General features: G+C 41.7%; 1 protein-coding gene across 5 annotated transcripts in view; it reads right to left on the reverse strand.

Annotated features, from left to right (window-relative positions):
* Positions 1-2,430: 2,430 nt before the first annotated feature.
* The window catches only part of erc1b (ELKS/RAB6-interacting/CAST family member 1b), a 212,586-nt gene continuing 207,516 nt past the window's right edge, over positions 2,431-7,500 (reverse strand). For all 5 annotated transcript variants that reach the window (XM_053688509.1, XM_047162090.2, XM_053688508.1 and 2 more), the window contains one exon: positions 2,431-7,500. This exon is cut by the window's right edge and continues 384 nt beyond it. The gene's annotated coding sequence lies outside the window, so the exon portion shown is untranslated.

Consider the following 7,500-nt stretch of genomic DNA (forward strand, 5'->3'; position numbering starts at 1 on the left):
ATCACCGCACGGTTAGTGCGGCTATCGAGGACCTGCAAAAAAAAAAAAAAGCTGACAGAACTGCTCTTTTCCTCTCGCTCGGCCTGTGTGCGACTACGTGCACATGGCAGGACTGGCTTACGCCTCTTACATTTTTAATCCGTGGAGCTGGACGCCTCGGCATGGGGTGACACAAACCTAGCAAAAATAATATCATCATGTTACAAACAGACACAACACAAAGATCATTTCCACCCCATCTTCTCCGTCCTAATTTCCGTGTCCCAATATGACAAAGATACCGATTTTGCTAGCAACTTTTCCATTTTTGGCAATTTATCTATATAATATAATATAAATCATATCATACACAAGGATGTGATCAAACTTGGTTTATATTAGCTGCATGCATCCTAGTTCGTTAAGTTTTATTGGTTTAGATTTATCAGGTGTTTTAAAATGTGTGTGTGTGTGACGCATGTTTGCTAAAACAGTGCCATAAGGTCTGCAGAGAAACGTTTCCGTAGAGGGCGTAACGATTCCTGTTGAACTATTAACCGTTTCTCGAGGTTCTGTTGGTCACTGGGGTCACGCAGATTGATTGTTTTCTCAGCTTTTGGAAGTTATGGGATTTATCCAAATAATTTCATGTACTGGTTTAAATTTCTTAACGCTCTGACAGAGGAGCTGTCTTTAATATGTTTCGCATAGGTTTCACAGTTTATCTATAAAACTATAGAAAATATACACCATGTGAAGGATTTTTTTTTTGTTGTTGAAATATATTTAATATTTCCACGAAATACCAATATAATCTTTTGAGTCATTTCATCTCGAGTGGGTCCGATAACTGCAACGTTGTATGCTGGACTAATTTTCATTTTTCTAATTTGTTTTGAGTGATTACCGCTACGTATTGGTATTGCAAAACCACCAGGGGGTTTAAAAAAAAAAAAAAAAAAAAAAAAAAAAAGGTTTTTAAATGATTATTCCACCTGGTTTAATTACAACAGCCATATCTGTGTCATGGCACACAACACATTTTGGTTATACAACCTCAATATCTCGGCTAAGGATGGGCCGTAGAGCTCATTGGAACAAAAACCGGCATCTAGAGCACATTACAAGGTACATGTACATATATAAACATCTGGCACGTTCTTGTTCCGTAGATTTAGAGCTTAAGTCCAAATGTAATGCTCAAGATTGCTCACAGGTCCACTTTTAGCGTCAATTTATAATGGGATTTCAATTTATGTCAATTTATAAGGGTTCACGTCGGTTTTATTATTATTTTTAGGGGGTACCTGGGTAAATATAGTGCGCATGCAGAACATTTCAGAAGGAGTCTTCTCTTATTTTTTTAAATCATTTTTTTTATGGGGGCATGAAAATGCGATTTAAAAAAAAAAAAAAATTAATTGCCATCATTTTCAAGTTGAATATCTCTGATAGGGGAGCAGATACGAACCTGAAATTTTCACAGAAATAAGTCCTCTATAACCGCATCCTGCTGTAAGAATTGTAAGTTTGAGATTGGAGGTAAACTCTGCAGGACAGTAGACCTCGAGGGCCAGATTTACAGAAGCAGCCTGATCTATCATGTTGGTACAGGTGTACAAGTTGGTATGCGTGAACAGATCTGAGTAAAATATGGAATAGTGTTGGGTCGGGTGTTTTACAAATGAACGGTGTCGTAAACAGAGCTGTGGTGTTGTTTCTCCTGTGATCAAATAGCGGTGACTCGAAGCGAACCAAAACAACCACTTCAACCTGCTGTCTTATTTATAGTCATGACCTAATCACTAATGATTAAGTATTAGACAACAGTCACATTAGTCGCTTACGCACAAGGAATTTTATGCGGCTGGACCTTTCAAATTAAACTGTAACACAAACAAATCCTGTCTAGATTTTCATCAGGTTAAGCGTCTTCCTCGTACGAGTAAAGGAAAAGGAATGAAACCATGACGGTGTGGTACGAGGTTTATAACGCGGTACTGAGCTAAACATCCTGTTGTAACGAAATGAGATGGGCTCCCTGATATGAAGGCTCCAAAACTGGTGCTGTGATACAAGTGTGTTTGTTACACTAACACTGTGTGTGTGTGTGTGTGTGTGGGAAAAACCTGGAGGAAAGTGAAGGACATCTCAAAGCACCTGGCCTCTTTAGGAGATCGGTCTTATCTTCATCTCATCCTCACCGAGGAACGTACGGAGTGTTGACAGAACGAGTGAAAGACCTGCAGGAAAGAAACAAGCCACACCACTAACACACACACACACACACACACTCATTCTCTAAAAGTAAGGGCTTTGATAAGAGCGAGATCATTCATACAAGGACAGTCGACCCTGATGACTGAGAAACACCACAAGTGTGTGTGGTGTTTGCTTACGTGTCGATATAGCAACGCCACGCAGAAAAAAACCCCACAAGACGCAGAGCGAGACGGCTGATAATGAAGTGTTTATATTTACAAAAGATGAATACAATATGCCTAATTTTCAGCTTTGATTTTCTTTCTTTTTTCTTTTGTACACAAAACTCCAGCGCTTTCACAAACGGAGAGGGGGGGGGGGGGGGGGGGGGGGGTAAAAGCATGAAAATAACAAATTAGGAAGCAAATGAAAACCAGGTATTGTAGATGATTGTTTTTAAAACATTTTTTCCTTTATTAAATGTATTAAATTAAGCTGGAATGGGGGTAGAGGCTCCCTCCAAGACTGTGTCAGTGTGCTGGAGAATGGAGCACAGTAGAGTTTGTAGAAACTGTAACTGAAGGCGGGACTTTAAACATCCACTAGTTTAGTTATTTAAACATCCACTAAATTAAATATGGCGCTATTGATTTAGTGGATTAAAAAAGGTGCAGGGACGCATATTGTACTATTAAAATGCACGTGAAATTATTCGAGATAGAAGCCCTGTTCTGTGTTCTTCACAATGTGTGGTCGATCTGGCGTTAGAGAAAGAAAAAGAGAAGATATAAAAACTTTAGAAAAAAAAGCGTGTGACCTAACGCAAGTCTTTGGTCTGGCCTTCACGACTCCTTCAGGATTCGAGCGTAAAGTGACGTCACGGGAACGTTCGTCTCGGTTCAGCTTTGGTTGATTTTAACAGTAGACCCGGATTCATTCGGTCTCGCTCACACGGACAAACCGTCCTGATCCTTCAGCAGATGTTTAACGTGCTTTGGTCCTGTAAACTAATCGGACGGATGCGAGGGATGAGAAATGCGGACGTGTCCGCTGAGAGTTTGGGTAAATACCGCCAAATAGTAGACGAGTGAATAAGTAAACTATTTAACGGAGAGCTACTTAAAGGGTCGTGACACGCGAGTGTCGCTCTAAACACGAGCGGTAAACAACGACAGGAAATAGAAAAAGCGTCTGGATTGCGTTTCACGCTCAGACAAAGCTGTCCTGCAATCCAGAGTCACAGTTTTAGTAGTTAAAACCATGTCAGGGGTCAGTGAGCACACGGGGAGCACGGTCATGGAGGGAGGCTTTTCCAACCCTGAACACACTTGCACATTAGTGATTTAAAAAAAAATAATAATAATAATAGATCAACACTTTCAAATCTCACACATCTGAACAGGCTGTAGGGGAAAACAAAAAACCACAAAAAAAAACATGAACGTAAGAGGAGAATTAAATACATAGCAACATTACATCATCAACCACACGGTAATGCTTTTCAGAATCTGTGTTAACAGCGTTTATTTGACACTTAGAAAGTATTTGAGAGACGTTTCTATCGCGTGTAAGATGCGGGGCCGTGGTGTGGCGGCCATTTTGTTCAGACGGACATCTTCCCCACTTCATGGACAACATGGAAAGAAAAAAAAAAAATTCCCCAACAACAACACAGAGTTCAACTCTATTCATCTCCCTTTATCAGCTAATATATAAATATAGATATGTGTGCATGTGTAAGGGGGGGGGGGGGGTGGGGGTGCGGTGGGGGGGGGGTCAAACGAGTCCAGGCAGAATATCTCTGGCAGTGTTCTCATCGCTGAGTGAACAGACAAAAGCAAGAGCAAATAAATCAGACTCTCAGAGACGAGTGCTGACCTTCGCTGCTGCGCTCATGTCACATATCAGGAAAGATTATTTCAAATAAAATTTCTTAAAAGATCAGCGGATGACCGACGGCGTGTTTTTGTGTGTTTGTTTCGAATGATGATGTCCACTCCCGGACGGCGTGAGCGGAGACCTGACCGTGCACTCAACACTGATAGATAGTGGAAAAATTCCACAACGTGACGAGAATATGAAGAACCGGGTATTGCTTTAAAAGACAACACTGAAGAACTTTCCAGTCTTCGGCTCCCTTTCGAAACGCACTTGACATTTGGATTGGGGGAGGGCGTGGGGGGGAGGGCGTGGGGGGGGCGGGTGCTCGAGTTGTCCAGAATGTAAAGCGATACAATTCTACGAGCAGATGCGCTTCTGACCTGGCACTCCTTCCAAATCTACAAGGCACCGTAACTTAAAGTGCGACGTGTGACTGATGAAGAAAACGCTAATTTAAAAAACAAACAAACAAACAAACAAACAAAAAAAACCCCACAACAAACCGAGCCAGCTTTAGACGAGATAACGAAATGACTGTGTGATGAACAAAATGAGCAGTGAGGGAAATTGAGTGTGTGTGAGAGGACACAAAAATACCAGCGACACTAAGAATCACTACATACAACACACACACACACACACACACACTCACACACACACACTCACAGGAGAATATCCTCTCTCCTTCTTGACTTTCACACTCTGATCTGTTTCTGGTTACTCTTCCTTGTTTTCTCACTGAATTCGGAGTTGACAGGAGGCAGGCAGAGAGCAGCGTTAAGAGCGCGCCTCATAAATCCTCGTTGTGTGTGTGAAAGTGGATGTGTAAGAGTGAGCATGTGCGAGAGGCCTGTGTTTAGTCTAAGCTTGGATACTCAGCCACAGCCCTGATAACTGAGCCCCATATTTCAGAGACTTGAGAGAACCAAGCCAAAACACTGCACTCGCGCATACGTGTGTGTGTGTGTGTGTGTGTGTGAGAGAGAGAGAGAGAGAGGAGACGAGAGAAAAAGAAGCAAAGATTTGTGTGTGTGTCATATAAAGAAACGCATCAGGATTAATTGCGGCAATAAAGAAATGTAATAAAATCATTTGCGTTTTTGCCGCGCCGTCTCAGGGCGTCTCCTTGGTATTGCCAACATAAAGCGAGACACCATCACACACTGCTCCATTAAACACTGGCACAAACGGGCTCTCATTAACCTTTGGATCAGCTCATTTATATATATATATATATATATATATATATATATACCCCCACACACACACACGAAATGAAGAGTCGAATGCAAAAGTTTGCACCCCCCCCCCATGGCTGTTTTTCAATTTACCTACAATAAAATTTAGTTGCTATGACACCTTCGCCGATGTGATACATGCAGATTAAAGCGTTCGGAGAAGTTATAAATACAAAGAAAGCTATTCGAGAATATTTAGATACGTGGTACTTGTGATAACAATTAAGGAACGTCTGTGAAACCTAAAACACTAAGGGACGTGATTTAAGGTCTGTGTGTGGGGGGGGGGGAACAAAAAACACCTCAAAACATTGAAACGCGATAGCACCTGCACAGTGGTGTAAGACAGATTATAAACACGGAGGATTGCTTCTTTCACTTGAGCAAAATTTGCGTCGATGAAAACGCACTTTGACGAGTCTCTACTTAAAGGTGGAAAATACAAGACGGCGTCAACGCAAATAGATTCAGACTGAGAGTCACTTCAGGAACGGCGATCGTGCGGGCAAATGAATACAACCCAGAAGCAGGTATTATGTTTGTAGAGGCCATTTGAAAACAGAATTATACTTCTTAATAATGAGATTATGCGTTAGTATCTCAGGACTATCGATTTTCTTAAAACGGTGACGTCACTACATTAAAGTGCCTTCGTTTTAGATATCAGCCACACAAGTATTCATATGGACACAGTCACCGTTATACACAAAACGACTCGTTATACACAAACAAGTGGTAGATCATTTACAAATATTAATTTGCGTGAAGTCACGCAATTAATATTTGTAAATGATCTACCACTTGTTTGTGTATACGACTGATCCCAAAATGAACGTGTTGTTTGGGATCTTGTTAAATCAGCGTCTTGGGGTCTTCAAATTACACTTCTTCATCACGATGATGTTTTGTTTTAAGGGCACGCAAACTTTTGCACTCGACGGTAACACGGAACTGAAAACACGATGAAGAAACACCGGCTATAAATTTCTCCATGACTCACTCTACGATGCCAGTCTATGTTTGAGTAAAACAAACGTCCAGCCCTTTGATGAGTTTACCTTCTTTCTCTCTTATCTGTCTCGGTGCGCCGGTTTGGTGGCATGACTCTGTGTGTTAATAAGAAAGATAAAGCCTCGCAGGGATCACGGACGTGGCGATATTCCGCTATACTTATCGCCGCACTGAAAGGCAGGACTGCACGGGCAGAAACGGGAGAGAAGGGAGAAGAGAGCACGGTGTGGGTTACGCCTGGCGTCAGCCACATCCACCAGAGAATCAACTCTGGACTTTTCCAGCTAATCCGAGTAATTGATGAGGCAATATTTATGATGAGTTGACCCCGCTTTCATGGACACCCTTGGCCTGGAGATAGAGACTCATATAATCATAAACGGTGAGCGGATTCACCCTGCGCATGTGGGGGTAAGGGGCTCGAGCGCGGGAGAGAGAGATAACGAAGAACATCAGAATAACGCGTCAGTAAACTGGGAAAAGGAATAACAGGAAGGAAAAAAAAAAAAAAATAAAAAAAAAAAAAGCAGATTTACTTAATTTCGACAACCGAAAGTAACAGTCGCTCTTGTGAAGCCTGTATCCAGGCCACTATACAATTTATACAATACACCTCCTGTCCTGACCCTATATTTATATCGTGTATAATTATATACACATCTCTGTAATAAACTCAGCTTTCATGAATTACTAATAATCCTGCCAATAATGATACATTTTATAATTTCCTTAAAGGACTCGAGATGAACAAACAGTGACGGCAATAAAGCTAAGAAAAATCAAAAGGTTCTCTCCTGTTCTCTCAGACTATTTTGGCTATGTATTAAACGTAACTCTATAGGGAATTGTGGGTAGTAACAGGGTTATGGATTGACCTACAGTGCTGTGGGATGGGATTTGATTCAGTAGAGACTCTGGAGTGAATTCATTTGAGAGAGAGAGAGAGAGAGAGAGAGAGAGAGAGAGAGAGAGAGAGAGACTCTTCAGACATGAGCACATGTTAAGCGTAAGATGTTATGGTTTCACTCATACTGATGGACTTAATGGACGTCTCCTTTAATACCGCACTTCACCACTTCATCTCCGGGTGTTTATGCGTGCGAGCGAGACGTAAACGTCGGGGACTTGAAGCAGTAAATCAGCAGAGGGGAGGATAGGTAGGTGATGACAGAGAGTCAGGAGAAGACTG

Source organism: Ictalurus punctatus, chromosome 19 (assembly GCF_001660625.3).
Source record: "Ictalurus punctatus breed USDA103 chromosome 19, Coco_2.0, whole genome shotgun sequence".
NCBI lineage: Eukaryota > Metazoa > Chordata > Actinopteri > Siluriformes > Ictaluridae > Ictalurus > Ictalurus punctatus.